We start from the raw sequence: 15,116 nt of genomic DNA on the forward strand, positions 1-15,116 counted from the left end.
GAGTACTGTGTACCCTAAATCGTTAAACACTTTTTTTTCTAAACACACAGATTCCAACGTCCGCAGTAATGGTTGCCATTCTACCTGGACAGCTTAAAGCTCTCTCATAGTAGAGTACATCATACTCAATATCGTTCAAATTTTGTTTTAAACACACAGATATTTAAAGGTCCGTGTGCTTTGTGCCATTTCGGGCTCTCAATTTTGGCTCTTTAAGGGTCTGCTCACTGCCCTCCCATAGTAGAGTACACAGTACTCGAAATGATTACTTTTTCTAAACACATTTTCAAAGGAGTCCTGCAGCTGTGCTCCTCTATCACATGACTGGGCTGGGATGGCTTTCTGCTCTCTCATAGTAGAGTACGATGTACTCTGAGTCGTTAACAACTTTTTATATACACACGTTTTAAATGTGGAGAGAGTGAGAAAATATTTCATTTTTATATTTACAGTATACTGCAGTCACAAAGGACCATGTAGGTGGGAAATTATACAAATTTAAGGTAAGAAGCACATGCGTAGCCGAAGCACATGTGTAGCACACGTGGGCAACACAAGCTCACAGAAGAATCTATCGCATATCTAGAAATCTTACAAAAATATCCACCTTAACATAACTAGACAACAAAATAATACAGTTTACAAGAGAGGGACGCATATATAGGATTTAAAACACATATATACACACCCTCACCCTTCCACTTCAATTTCTCCCATAATAGGGTGCGAAACACATAACAGTTGGCAACTGTAGGAAAAAAAACAAAAACAACAGCAAAAGCTCTCCCCGAAATAAGTCCAGCGTGTTAATGTGGTATTTGCAACTTATGAAGTACCACTAATTTAAAACAGTAAAAATGACGAAATACAAAAATGAAAAGCATTGAAAAAGACTAAAAAGTCACATGAACTATCAGTTTTTTAGTGCATTTCTAGATGGGTAAGTAGCGCACCTTCAATTGAACATGCAGATTCTAAAAACAATATTTTTTAGGCAGTGAATTCCAATCTGAATTGGTTGTTGGAAAAAAAAAGAGTACTTGAAATGATTAGTGCGTGTTTGATGAGAAAGTAGATTATGTGCATGTCGATTTCTCGACATGCGTGACGTAAATGTCTGAAGGTACGCACGCGCATTCACATGAAGTCTCTTGAGATAAAGGAAAAATAAAAATGCAAACCTTGATATTTTTCTGCGCTGCTCTAAGGTTCGAATTTTATTTGCAAGCATTAGAGATGATGGTAAATGTGTTCTTTTATATTTGTCTAATATGAAGCGTACTGCCCGCCTCTGTACCATCTCGAGCCTATGCACATCTTTTTTGTAGTGAGGATCCCAAAGTACGTTCGCGTATTCAATTTTAGGCAAAACATGAGCTCTGTAGCTGAGAAGCTTTACATCAAGGGGTGCATTTTTCAGTTTGTGCTTAAGTAAGCCAAGTTTTCGAGTAGCTGCTCTACAGATGTATTTGATGTGGGAGGACCATGTAAGTTTGCTGGAGATTGTTAATCCCAAATGATGCAGCCCGCTCAGCCCATGAAGGAACCCGTGTAGTCCCGATTCCTCTATCAAGGAATGATGCAGCAAGACAACTTTACCTGCTGGCTCGAGATCTCACACGCACGTTCTGGTCGTCTACCAGCTTCCAAAGGTGTCAATTTTATGAACTGGATCCTTCGCTCATGCTAGAGCTACCATCACAACTTTCCCGCTCCGATGCGACACTGTTATGCCGCCTTTGGTTGGGTGTTGCATTTACAAAGGTGTACTCCTTTCGCATTGGTATGACAGACACTCCTACATGCGACTACTGCGGAGCTGAAGAGACCATCGAACACGCCCTGTGCAGCTGCGCTTGCTACGACACACAGCGATGCCAGCTCCGGATGGTTTTGAATCAACTTGACCCCGGACCATTTTGTGTGCAGAAGATACTAGAACCTTGGGCATCTGCCTCATTTGCGCAGAAAGCGACCAAAGCACTGCTACTTTACCTAAAGTCAACAAACCTGAGCGACCGCCTGTAGACTGTGTGTGCTCCCCGAGTGTGCTCGTGATTGTGTGTACCTTCTCATCTTTCTGCAACCTCTTTTCTCCCCTTTATCTCTTCCCCAGTGCAGGGTAGCAAACCGGATGTGCGTCTGGTTAACCTCCCTGCCTTTCCTTGCATCTTTCTCTCTCTTAATCCCAAATATTTGTACTCGTCGTGGCTTCTGCGATGGAGTCATTACACATTTTATACGTATCTAAGAAAGGCTGTCTTTTATTCTTTACACGTATAATTTAGCAACACAGTTTTCACGGAATTAAGTGACATTGAGCGTGTTGTGCACAATTTGTGAATTTTCGCTAGGCTGGTGTTTAATGAAATTTGGTCATTTGGGAAAGTTTTCTTTTAACAATCAAACAATCGCCAAACAGCCCATTTTGAATATCGGGGCACACAGCTGCGGTAATATCGTTCACATACATAGGAAAAAGAATTGGTCCCAATACGCTTCCCTGAGGCGCACCCGACGTAACTGGCAAGCATGTGTATGAGCCCTCATTGACATCAACAAACTTAGTACAGTTGGACAGGTACTCCTTAATTCAATTTATTATAAAAGATGGCAGACCGAATTCGTGAAGTTTGCTTAGTAGCTTACTGTGGGATACATGGCCTAAAGCTTTGCTGAAATCCAAAAATATTGAATCAATCTGACTGGCCAAGTCGAGGGTTAATGCGACCTCATGAATAGGTGAAGTAAGCTCTGTAATTGTTCAAAGGTTTTTGTAAAAGCCATGTTGGTGGTCAGATAGCAGTTCATGCCATTCAAGAAATTCGGTTATAAAATGTACGAGTGAATGTTCAAGTATTTTGCAGCAGGATGACGTCAGAGATATCGCGTGGTAGTTTTCCTTTTTTTAAACGGTCTTCCTTTTTTTGTGAACTGCCACTACCCGGGCCGCACGCCAATCATCTTGAATGATATATAGCTTTAAACATGAACGGAAAATCGCAGTGAGAATGTAGAACACAGGATTGGCATACGGGCGCAAAAAAAAAAAACAAAAAAAACACTCGGAATGTTGTCTGGGCCCCCTGAAGATCCTTCTTTAAGGTTCAGTAAAAGAGAAAAGACACCCTGAACAGATTTAACGTTCTCATCAAAATCTGATGGCTCATACGACCCGAGGCTGCTTTCGGCTGGATAAAATACAGAATAAAAGTATTAATTGAACACGTCAGCTATGCCACTAGGTTCCGTTATTAGCACATCCGCTTCTTTTATTTTTATTTATTTATTTATTTATTTATTTATTTATTTATTTATTTATTTATTTATTTATTTATTTATTTATTCAATACTGCAGACTCGAGGTCCAAGCAGGGTGGTAATACACATACAAATAAAATAATTGCGAAACGAAGCAATAAAGGGTGAAGAAGGTTGTTTGGTGGGTTAGTTCATTCATCACATGTATTAGTAAGACAGTTCCATTCACATATGGTTCTTAGAAAGTACGAATTTTGTCTATTCTTTTAGATTTTGAGCAGAGAAAACACCAAAAATTTTGAGGATTAGTTTTTATAAAACTTGGCAAAGTAGTCTCAAAATATTTGTTTTTTGCGCACTACAGCACATTGTGTAATCTTTCTTGAAGTTGACGCAGTGATTTGTTATTGGAGACCTTTTTTTTTTCATTCGTTTATTCTTACGCTTCAAATTAATATTGTTTCTATCAACCCAGAGGTTGTGGCGATTTGACTTAATACGCTTTGTATAGGAACAGAATATTCAATGCACTTCTCAACAGTTGCTTTAAACTTATTCCACAAAGTTAGAGCATCATGGCGTCGCAAATTATCTGCAAGTTCTCACAGCTCGTCGATAATGACGTCATCATTCGCCCGAATAAAGCTTTTGGCAGTTTCGCTTTTCGGCCAGGTCTTCACGCAGTTATTTATGGTGCAGAAAAAAAACTAACTAATGGTCCGATATGTCACTTTCTACATGAACGGAATAATCAGCGATGCTTCTGCTGACAAATATAAGATCGACAATTGCGCCACCCCCATCAGATTCACGGGTAGTTTCATGTACAACTTGGGCTAAGTCACTTGCTAGCATTATATTTTGTAGTTCATTGTCAAGCCAGTGAAATGTGGTGCAAGCCCAATTTATTGATGGCAGATTGAAATCCCCAGTCATAATTAGTGTTCTGCTAACGTTCGTCGACATGTATTCTGATAAGGACAGCAAGAACTATGGGGGCGAGGACGGAGGTCTGTAGACCGCACACAGTGTAACTGCATGTCCCCACCAGCCTATATTTAAAAAAAAAGACTTTCATGGTTTTCGAACTGTGGTAGTGATGTAGCCGATAGTGCGTTTTTTAAAGATAATGGTGATGCCACCTCCCCGTGACGTTCAATTGCGACGGAAAATATGGTGCCAGTTGTCAACTACCACGTCTGGCAGCGCCATCATACAGCCATGTTTCCGTTATTAGCGTAATGTAGGGATCGTGGCTCGAGGCATTCAACAAGTGAACTCGAGAAGGAGGCACTCGAGTTCACTTGTTTTGTTCACGATGCTACGAGCATTGACATTAAGTATTCGACGGTATTCGACAGTATTAGACATTTCGGTCCCACGTTTGCATGGTTTCATGAGGCATTTGATGTGTTATGCATGAGTTACACCGATTTACTCTTTGCCGCGGCGCTATCGCACGTAAATGCCCTCAAAACTGCTCGATCGTTTCTGTTTTCATTCCACATATAAAGCACGCCATTTACTTTGAGATTGTCATGGATAAGTGTGACCTTCTTGCCGCTTAATCTATCTTCTTTGCCGGACTGCCACAGAAGCCGTCGCTTATGTCGTGTCGAAGAACCATAATCATTACTAATAGATAGTGCCTTCCAGCTTTTAAATGCGAAGCGCATTATCTATCTATCTATCTATCTATCTATCTATCTATCTATCTATCTATCTATCTATCTATCTATCTATCTATCTATCTATCATCTATCTATCTATCTATCCATCTATCTATCTATCTATCTATCTATCTATCTATCTATCTATCTATCTATCTATCTATCTATCTATCTATCTGTCCGCTTACGACATTTAGCTCTCCTGGCCGTTTCGATAATGGTATCAATACCAAACTTGGTATGACATAGGATGACTGTATGAAGAACATAACTGACTAATCATAACATGAAAATCATGACAGGGATGTCATGAATGTCATGATTTACATTTCATGATCCTGCAGCTCTTGCAGTAGTTACGTTCACATGGCATGTTGCAAAACTGATATGGCATGACATGATTGCCTGGCAGACAAGTGACAGACGCTAACATGAAAATCATGACATGTGTGTCATGTAACAACTTGACTACTTGCCACACTTAGGATGTTCTCGCGGCCGTTTCGCAAGCTTTGCATATGCCAAATTTGGTATTACCGGACGTGAATGAATGACGAAGGTATGTGACTGGTGAAAACATGATAATCATGATATGCTTGTCATGTAACAACATGACTACATGCCTCGCTCATGATGCGCTCGCGGCCGTTTCACTAGCTTCACATGTACCAAATTCGGTATTACGTGACGCGAACGGACGATATAAGTAAATGACGCGTCCAAACATGATGATCATGACATGCGTGTCATGTAACAACATGACTATGTGCCACAATCATGATGAGCTCGCGACTGTTTAGCTACCTTCATGTATGCCGAAATTTGGTAATACGTCACGTGAATGTATGACGAAGGTATGTGACTGGTGCAAACACGATAATCATGAGATGCGTGTCAGAAAAGAACATTAATACATGTCACACTCAAGGCGCCAGTACACTTCGACGTGACCCGGTGCGCGTGCTTTTCATTACGTCACGCCGGCAATGCCACGCCAGGTGCCAATGTCCCCCTAGTAGAGATCAGTTGATCTGCCCACTGACCTCCATTGTGGATCTGCCTGCCATGTACTCGCAGGTCGGCGCTGTGTTGCTTTCACGCATGCGCGTTTGAGCGCACACAGTGTCCCTCCGCCACAAAGAGAGGCAGACGCGGTGCTATCTAAGTAACGTCGGCGGCGCGAAACGCAGCATGTCGCATTTCGCGCCGGTTGCCACCGGGCCACGCCGACGGACGCTGGTCTCGCCGGTCGCGCCTTGCGTCAGACTATCGAGTGCTCGCGTTTCGCTAGCGTGGTGTCTCTGCGCCCTGCCTGCACGTTTGTCAACGTTGCATCGGGGTATATTGGGCCCTTCATGACGCGCTCGCCGCCATCTCGCTAGCTTCGTATGTACCGAATTTTGTATTATCGGAAGTGAATAGACGACGAAGGTAAATAAGATGCCCAAACCTGATAATCATATGCGTTTCATGTGAACTATGACTATATGCTACGCTCATAGCGTTCTCGCAGCCGTTTCAATAGTTCCACATATACCAAATTTGGTATTACGTCACGTTAATAGATGACGCAGGTAAATTAAACATCCAAAAATAATAATCAAGACATGGAAGTCATGTACGGCATAACTTACCTCCGTCTCAAAACGTTGTGCTGAATTTGAAGTGACCTATCAGCCTTCTTCATTCGTTCATTCGTGTTTCGCATATGCTCGATTCTCACTGTACGTGGTATCTGCCTTTTTTTTTTCGCTTTCCGCATTATGGTTCCTTGTTCTGTGAAGTCTTGAAAATACACAATGACTGGCCTATTTTGGCGATCTTTAACGGGACGGTGAATTCTCGACATCGATTTGCAATTTTCCCCAAATTTCTGCCAAGATCTGAAATTGCCTTGTTTCTTAACATTTGTTCATACTCTCTGCTTTGTTCTTAGATGCCATAAATTGCAAGGTTAGATCTTCGGCTATGGTCTTCAATGTCAATAACGTTTTCAGTCTGTTGGCCTAGCCCTTGCTCAAGTGAGACGATTTTGTTCTGAAGAGTTTCAATTTGCGAAGATTTGTCTCGAGTGTCTGCCACCATTTCGTCAAACTCATTCCAGCGAATGCCGAGGGCATTTACGGCGATTTCAGTAACTACTAGTCCATTCCTTATATCTGAAAGCTTTTCAAGTACTCTGGATTGACCACATTGAAGTTACCTAAACATTTTCTCTACTGTAGCTCCAGAATTCTTTAAAACATCGCTACATAAAATTAGTTTACAAGCACACAAGCAACTATACGCTATCAGAACTTATGTCCGTGGGCACGGCACAATCACTAACGTACGGGCATCACTTCGTATGGTAAATGAATTCGAGCAAACCTGGACGAAAAACAGCGTCGATTTTGTTGGCAGCATAGCTCGTGCCGCTTTTTCGTGCCCGCTGCCGAAGAACTGGTGCAAGCTTTCTTTTATAAGCAGACCTTGTGACATCGTGGATGACGGGGAGGACAAGTGAGTGCTGGTGATTACGCGCAACAAGATCTCCCACGGTGGCCAGGGACAGCGCTGATAGTCGAAGCCATCCGCGCTGTCACCCATGTTGATCTGTGAGCATGTGCCGCAAGTCGATGATGCGACGGCGGGGACCAGCAAGAAAGCATGGACGAAAAACGCCATCGATTCTGTTAGCAGCGTAGCTCGTGCCACTTCGCTGTGCCCACTGCAGCAGTTTATTAGGTATATATAACGAAACCATGTGGGACGGAACCCTATTCCGGGTTCCCTATGATGATTTCGGGAAGCACTTATTCGCAAATCCTACGTCAGCGATGTCGTTGACACCCCCACAGCGCACGCTCACGTTTCGTGCCAGCTGTCACTGCAATAAAGTTTCAGCGCTCTTTCTGCGCTGTCTCCTGCAATCATATGCGTGACCTTCTTCACTGATTTCGAGTACTGCCCTTGAAGACCAGCTGAGGCTGGTCCAAAGAAAGGACGGCAAGGGCCAGTGCATCCCTGGAGTAGGGGCCCCATTCATTTGCGAAGCCTGGCCTTCAGATTCTATGCAAGCAAATAAAAAATTTTCTCCTCCTTTCTCTCTTTACGAAGGTGTATTTTCTTTTCCCCTGTAGTGTTGAAACCACAACAAATCCTTCACAAAGTGGCAGCGTCACGAATAAACGAAAGATGTGGAGCGAATGAAGGCCTTTTTTTTCCTTTTTAGACCCAACCTAATGAATTCCATGGACAGTGATTACAAGGACGGTATACGCCAGGTGAAATAAGTTGTAGCCTTTTAGTTGTCGTGTAGCAGTTGTGATAGAGAGGTAAAAAAAAATTTAATGGACGAAAAGACACCCTCCCGGGGACAGAGTCCAAAAACTTTGCATCCGAATTTTTCAGGCTGAGAGGCATCTGAATTTTCTAATTCAAGTGTAGATTACACGTAAAATTTGTATAGGAGGCCGCTCATGACACTCGCACGCAGCACCAACTGTTACTGTGTTCGAACGAGGCCTTGAATATAGTCTAGTCTTATGGTATTTCCGTGAAGGCGTGAGGAGACGCTTGCACAACGGCGCTGTCTTCAAGGCGCTCCTTGTGATATATTCATGTCAGTCGAGCGTATTACCGCGTACTTGAGTGTCTGTATCGGTTTCAAAAGAAGATGAGTCAGTAAGACTAAATAAGTGTTAAATACATTGTCACAACGGTCGTCCACTCCTCAATACTGGAACTCATTCTTGGACAACGGTGCTGTCTTTAAAGCGTTTCTGTATTCATGTGTGTTAAGCGTGTGCTTGAGTGTCTGCATTAGCTTCCAAAACGGATGAGTGAGTAGCATTAAATCACTTATACCCTGTCACAATGGTTCTCAACTCCTCATTACCAAACCTCATTCTTGGACATAAGCAGATCCGAGAACGAATGTGAAGATGTTAGACTTGTCCTCGCTGCTGTCGCCCACTTAGTGTCCGAGTAACCTCGCAATAAATACAAATCGAGATGCCGCGTATTTGCGCTCGCATGGGGTGAGCTTTAGGAGTGACAGGTCTCGGCTTATGCGTACGCAGCAGGTAAAGCATGACACCCGCCGCCTTGGAACACAGCGACGCTCGGTTCACAGACTAACTCTTTTGTGCGAAATAACTGGGGGAAACGAAATACTCAGAAGGAGACTGCATAGGTGGGAGCGGACAGGCAGGCAGTGGAAGAAGAAACGTTGGTACAGGATGGGTTGCGCGGCGCAATCTCCGCCCGCGCCATCAAGCGCGAGCATTTCCTTTCAAGAGTTGCGTTGGGGGCCCTGCGCAAGGCTTGCGGTTCGCCGGCCGCGCGATTCCCAGACAATTCGAGTATAGCGCAGGCATCTCTTCTTCACGGAACGCCGCGCCGCCGTCAGTAACCGCAGCAGGCGGTCGCCGCTTCTTGCTGTTCTCTTTGACGCGCCAAGAAAATGAAACTGCCTCGAATGTTGCTGCGCGGAGCCGAGCGCGGCGTGCATCAGCACGGTTGAGATCACCGGCCACGCAGAAACACGTGTTGTCGACGGGGAGCACGTGAAAGAAAAGAACGCGGTACAGCGAGAGAGAGAGAGAGCAAAGAGCAAGCGGGAGTTGTATACAGGAAACAAGAAATACAAACAATAGACATTGTTTTTCGGCATTAGGCATTACGTTGAGAGTGCGTGGGCGGCTGTCATCGACTTGGCGCATTATGAGTATCCCGAGGCGCGGGTGTATACGCTCTGACGCGAAGCAATACATTCGCAGGCTGTGCTTTTTCTAAGGTAAAACGCAGAGAACTACACCACTGCAGCGACAGTGTGTAAGAGATGGTTTTTCCGTGAATTGAGTGTTCTATAACACTGCATTATAGGCTGTAGAGTCTCTTTTCTGACGCGAAAATTTCAGGCCATACTTATTTAGAAAAAGCTACCAGAAAAAAAATATGTTGGCTAAGAAGTAAGTTTTCTTAAATGAAAAAATACGACCTTTACTGATGTGGTAAATGTTCTAAGAGAAGGTGGTCAATCAAATAGTTGTGCTAAACTAACGCTATCCCCGTGGCAACTGCGCACAGCCCTGGCAGTGAGCCCGAATAGGAGTTGGGAGCTGAGCACAGACACTGCCTGGCTTTTCACATATTGCCATCAGTCAAGCGTCGCAGATCACACAGTCCAACATTTGAAAGGAAAGATACAAAGAGCTACAAGAGACGACATTAGAACCCAGGGACCACCACGCGTCGGGCAGGAGAGATCAGTATCCGTGCTTCCGAAGCAGGTGGGTGTGGGCAGAGGATTTGGGACCAGCCACCTCCCGTAGCCGAGGTGGACGCCCAAAGGCCACGGCTAGCCAGCGTAAAGGAGGTAGCATTTTTTACTATAACACCATGCATGCCCCACACTTACCTGTTAGTAGACATGTATATAGTGTTTCCAATGCGTTTCGTCATGTCAAGAGATAAACATCCGCGCCCGTATATACGCTCCTCCCATCTTGTGAACGTGTGTTTTTCGCACTGAAAGTCCCCGTCAATTGTGCACCATCTCACTGAGTTTCAAGTTTTGTTAAACGCATAGAGCTACATCAAAACATCAGGGAATCGACATTGATTCGGAGCTTCTTGTTGTGGTGTGACGCCTAAAAGCAACAAATTCTGCTAGTCATTGCGCTTGCTCACGCTATGAGTGCACATTGCTCAGTAAATTGGTTAGACATCGACTTTGATTTCATGCACTCTTACCGCTTAAGCATTCTCTTTCTCAGGTATGGGCTCGCAAATTCGATTGCGTCCCCCTTATACGCTAACACTCGGCAACCGGCATTCTCACCGTCTCGTCGCTTCAATCTCTAGGCTCGGTCGAGAACGCGTGCTCTGGAGGCCGCGTGTACGCGCTTCTTACACGCGTACGCGCTATGCTGCACAGACACGTACCAAGCGTCGTGTACACACGTACACACACACACAAACACACACGCTACGCGCACGCGACCATTCGCGAGAAGGTAACAATGGGCATCGCCGGGGCGATGCCTAACTGCGAAACAAAAGGGCTCGATTCTCTCGTGCGCACACATCTTCAAGGAGAGGGAAGGGGGTGCGTGGGCGACGCGTGTAAGCGCGCGGGTGTGGTTCGCCGAAGGCGTACGTTCACAACAGTAGTACACGGATAATGGAGGGAGGACACTTCTACGGCCGCCGGGTTTCATCAAGGAAATATCCTTACACTGTCCTCGCTGCCACGTCGCTCTTTCAGTGAAAAAAAAAATGAGACGCACGCGCATAGATAGATATACAAGCCGTAAGAGAATTACAAAAGCACTTATTTGCTTTCTCCGTGAAGAAGGCTTCGCAATCGCGCCGTTAATGTGCGCCTGCCACGTCTTTTTTTCTTCCTTCGAGCGAACTGGGTATGATGTGACGTGTGTGCATAGAAGTATTATAAACGTTCCGGAGATGTATCCGTGTCGCCTTCGCCGGTATCTCATACAAGTTAAGGTTACCTGGGATTCCGACGTGAAGGGAGAAGGAAGAAAACAGCTAATGTTTTTCGACGTTCTTTTTTTTCCTTTCTTTTGTGTAAGAGAAATCGTAAGTGAGAAGCCTGTTGCGTATGGTATGTTCTGCGTTGTTTGTCCAGCGCACAACAAAAGTGCAAGGCTAGGAAAAAAAAAGGGAAGTTTACGGAAGTTGCGTTCACGCCCGTAAAAGTAAAAGCGTCACTGACGTTTGTTTCTAAGTGAAACTGCCGATTACCTTGCAAGGATGTTGCTTTCCGCTGTGACCATTCGTGTTCCGCACCGACAGCAGAAATATTGACGGCGAGATTCCATTCGTTTACATTCAGAAAAAGACTGCGAGGCAGAGTATTGACTGCTTGACCAGATTTACAATCCCCTTTTATTTAATTGGAGGAGATATTTCTCCAGCTCAAGAACGATGGAAGTGCGCATCACAAAATTACACTGTCGAGTTTTTTTTCCTCCATTATTACTTCCAAGGGTCAATTTTAGTGGCTGTCCTTCTCTGCTCTTTCCGCGAACAAAAGAAAATGATATGTCACTTATTTTTACCATGTCGCTGTTTGACGATTTTACGGAAATGAATACCAGAATAACCTCAACAACTTCACCTGATATTGATACAACCCATTATTCCTTCTGTGCACCCTTTCCCCTGTGGAACAGGAATGCCTTATTTACCACGGAGGAGTCGTTTGTGGAGACTAAAGAAAATGCCTTGTTAAATTCTGCCAGCTTCAAGTATTTCATGACTAACGCTTCGCAATTCAAATTAACGTTATTTACCTCTTATTTACCTTTGGCAGTCTTGTAACATTACCGTACTGAACCTAATACTGAATCGCACTCACTCCTAGGCCAATCTTCTGTATTGATCTTGGGCCATCGGCTGAAGATAACAAGTAAAAATGCAAAAACTTAGGTTTCATAGAAACACTCATCAAACAGAACCAAATTCAAATATTGATTGTCGTATTCTTCTATTTTCGACCTGAATCATTAGTGGGACCGGCATTGGCCAACATGACAATGATGATGACCAGTGCTTACAGTCTAAATGGCCTAACTTGGTCAAAAAGCGGCAAATTGTCAATATACAGACCTTTTTTTTCTGCATAATATTACACGTACCACCATTATCTATGCCAAGCAATACGGACGAACGCAGTTCTTGTCGACATCGTTGCTTAAAACAGCACCTATTGTTGACTGAATGAGAGCATGCGACAGTTCTTGTTCTTATTTATGGCATCGCTGATGTGACTATTCTGCATTCCACGGCGCTCATCAGAGCTACAATCTCCGTACGCTTAGATTAAAGAGCCCTCTGAGACTCGGCATCATATCCTGGCAATCTGCATGTTTACGAAACAAATTGCCATTTTCAGATAAATTTGACGGGCTTCTTTTCTCACCTCCTTATCGAATAACAGTAATCGGCCAACCCTTTAGTTAAAATAAGCGTTTCATTGGTTAAATCGTTCGTTCGTTTGTCCGTCCATCGGTACGTCCGCCCATCCATCCATCCGTCCCAACGTACCTCCATAAATGCATTTGTTCGTACATTCACTCGTTCGTTCATTTTCATGGCTAATAAAACAACAACAATGTTCACTTCCCCAAGAACAAGGAGGGAAAAAAAGGCAAGCACAAGGATTGGGCCCGAAAGACAGCTGGGCGCCATCCATGGCCTGGCTCTTCAACAACAAAAATGCCAAGGTATAGGGCGCTTCCTGGCACCTACATCACAGAAGGACGACCGCCGAATTGAGGACCTGTGGCTGCCGCTGTGGAGAGCCTTCGACGAGTACTGGAGAAGCGTAACACTGACCAACACTCCGACCAGCTGTATGAAGACCCATACGCCTTGGTGATACAGAACGAAGAGGAGTGCTTTTTCAGTGGACTGTGTGAGGTCTTACAGGAGTATCTAATGAACAAAGAGCGTCCTCTCGTGTTGGCCAAGTTGGCATTGCTTGCAAACAATATATCGGGCCTGGGAAGATCACAAGACCAGCATAGCAGTGATTAGCGACATGTTGACCACGCTTATGTGCTTCGGAACAACGTTAACAGCGTTGACAGAGTTGTTATCCAGCTCTTTCATGATGAGGTGCTACAGTTCGGCGTCGCATGGGACCACCTTCTGCTTACCATGCTCATCTTGGTAAAAAAGAAACGTGAAGAGAATGCAGTGGACAAGGTTTCCTTGAAGAAGGCATGTGAAATGCTCATAGTGCTGGGAATCGATTCGTAGTCAGTTAACAAAAAATTCTTAGAGAAGCCCTTCCTTGTCGAGTCGCCACAATTATATATGCTTTACGGGAACAACATTACATCGAATGGAGGTACTACCTCAAGTACGTCACCCAAGTGAAACAACACACGAACTAAGAGTTAGATCGTGTGAAGCAGTGACTCGACGAGTCAACCGTGGTTCACATCTTGCTGGTGATGGATAAATAAATCATCTGGAGGTATATGAAGGCCATCGTGGACATGGAAGACTTCGGTGTCGATCATATGCTCAAGAACCAGATGATGAATGAATTGGCCCGATTGTTCCGGTTTCTCATGCGTGTTCCAAGTGGCGTAAAAAACTTTCCTATATTGCGTAAGCAAACACCTGCACAATCAAGGAAGATCTGTCGTGAATGAATACGCGCAGACGGTGAGCCCAATACCAAGAGTGATTGAGCTGAGAGATCATTTTGACCACATTCTACAGCACTCATTCAATAGCGAAGACCTGGCCAGGGACATGATCGCCACGGACTTTAGGCGTATGCTTAGCTACACGCGAAAATCACCTGAGTATCTGCCTGCCTTCATCGACGAAAGAATGTGAAAAGGAATTAGAAACATGAGAAAGCAGGAGACTGACTTGCCGCTGGACAAAGTCATAGCCATATTTGAGCCTTGCAGGGGGAATACCTTTTCGAACGCTACTACAAGCAACACCTGGCAACGTGGCTTCTGCTTAACAGGGGCACCTTAGGCGAAGCCGACAGAATGCCGGTCGCCAATCTCTGAAAGGAATATGGTTGCATTTTCACATCCAAAATGGAATCCGTGTTCAAAGACACGCACATCTCTAGTAACATGATGAAGTAGTTTAAGGAAGCTATTTTCGCTTGCAGATTAGTCTTGCAGGGAGCCTACATGAGCGCGCACGTACTTACGACAGGCTTTTGGCCCCTGGCTGCCACTGCGCAGCAAAGCGACATTCCTGTCACCCCGTGGAGTGCCTACTAAGTATTCCGACTGTTCTATTTGGTGAAGCATAACACCTGATACCGTGTGCTTACAGAAGGTTTTCAGAAGCCTAGAACAGGAACAGAGATAAGAGTTAATGGAGAGTACCCTAGTAACCTGCACTTCGCCGATGACATTGCATTGCTGAGTAACTCAGGGGACGAATAGCAACTCATGATTATGGAGTTAGACAAGGAGAGCAGAAAGGTGGGTCTTAAAATTAATCTGTAGAAAACTAAAGTAATGTACAATAACCTCGGAAAAAAGCAGCGCTTCGAGATAGGTAATAGTGCACTTCAAGTTGTCAAAGACTATGTCTACTTAGGGCAGGTAATAACCGCAGAGCCGAACCACGGGATTGAAGTAACTAGAAGAATAAAAATGGGGTGGAGCACATTCGGCAAGCACTCTC

This window comes from Rhipicephalus microplus, chromosome 2 (genome assembly GCF_043290135.1).
Source record: "Rhipicephalus microplus isolate Deutch F79 chromosome 2, USDA_Rmic, whole genome shotgun sequence".
NCBI classification, from domain to species: domain Eukaryota; kingdom Metazoa; phylum Arthropoda; class Arachnida; order Ixodida; family Ixodidae; genus Rhipicephalus; species Rhipicephalus microplus.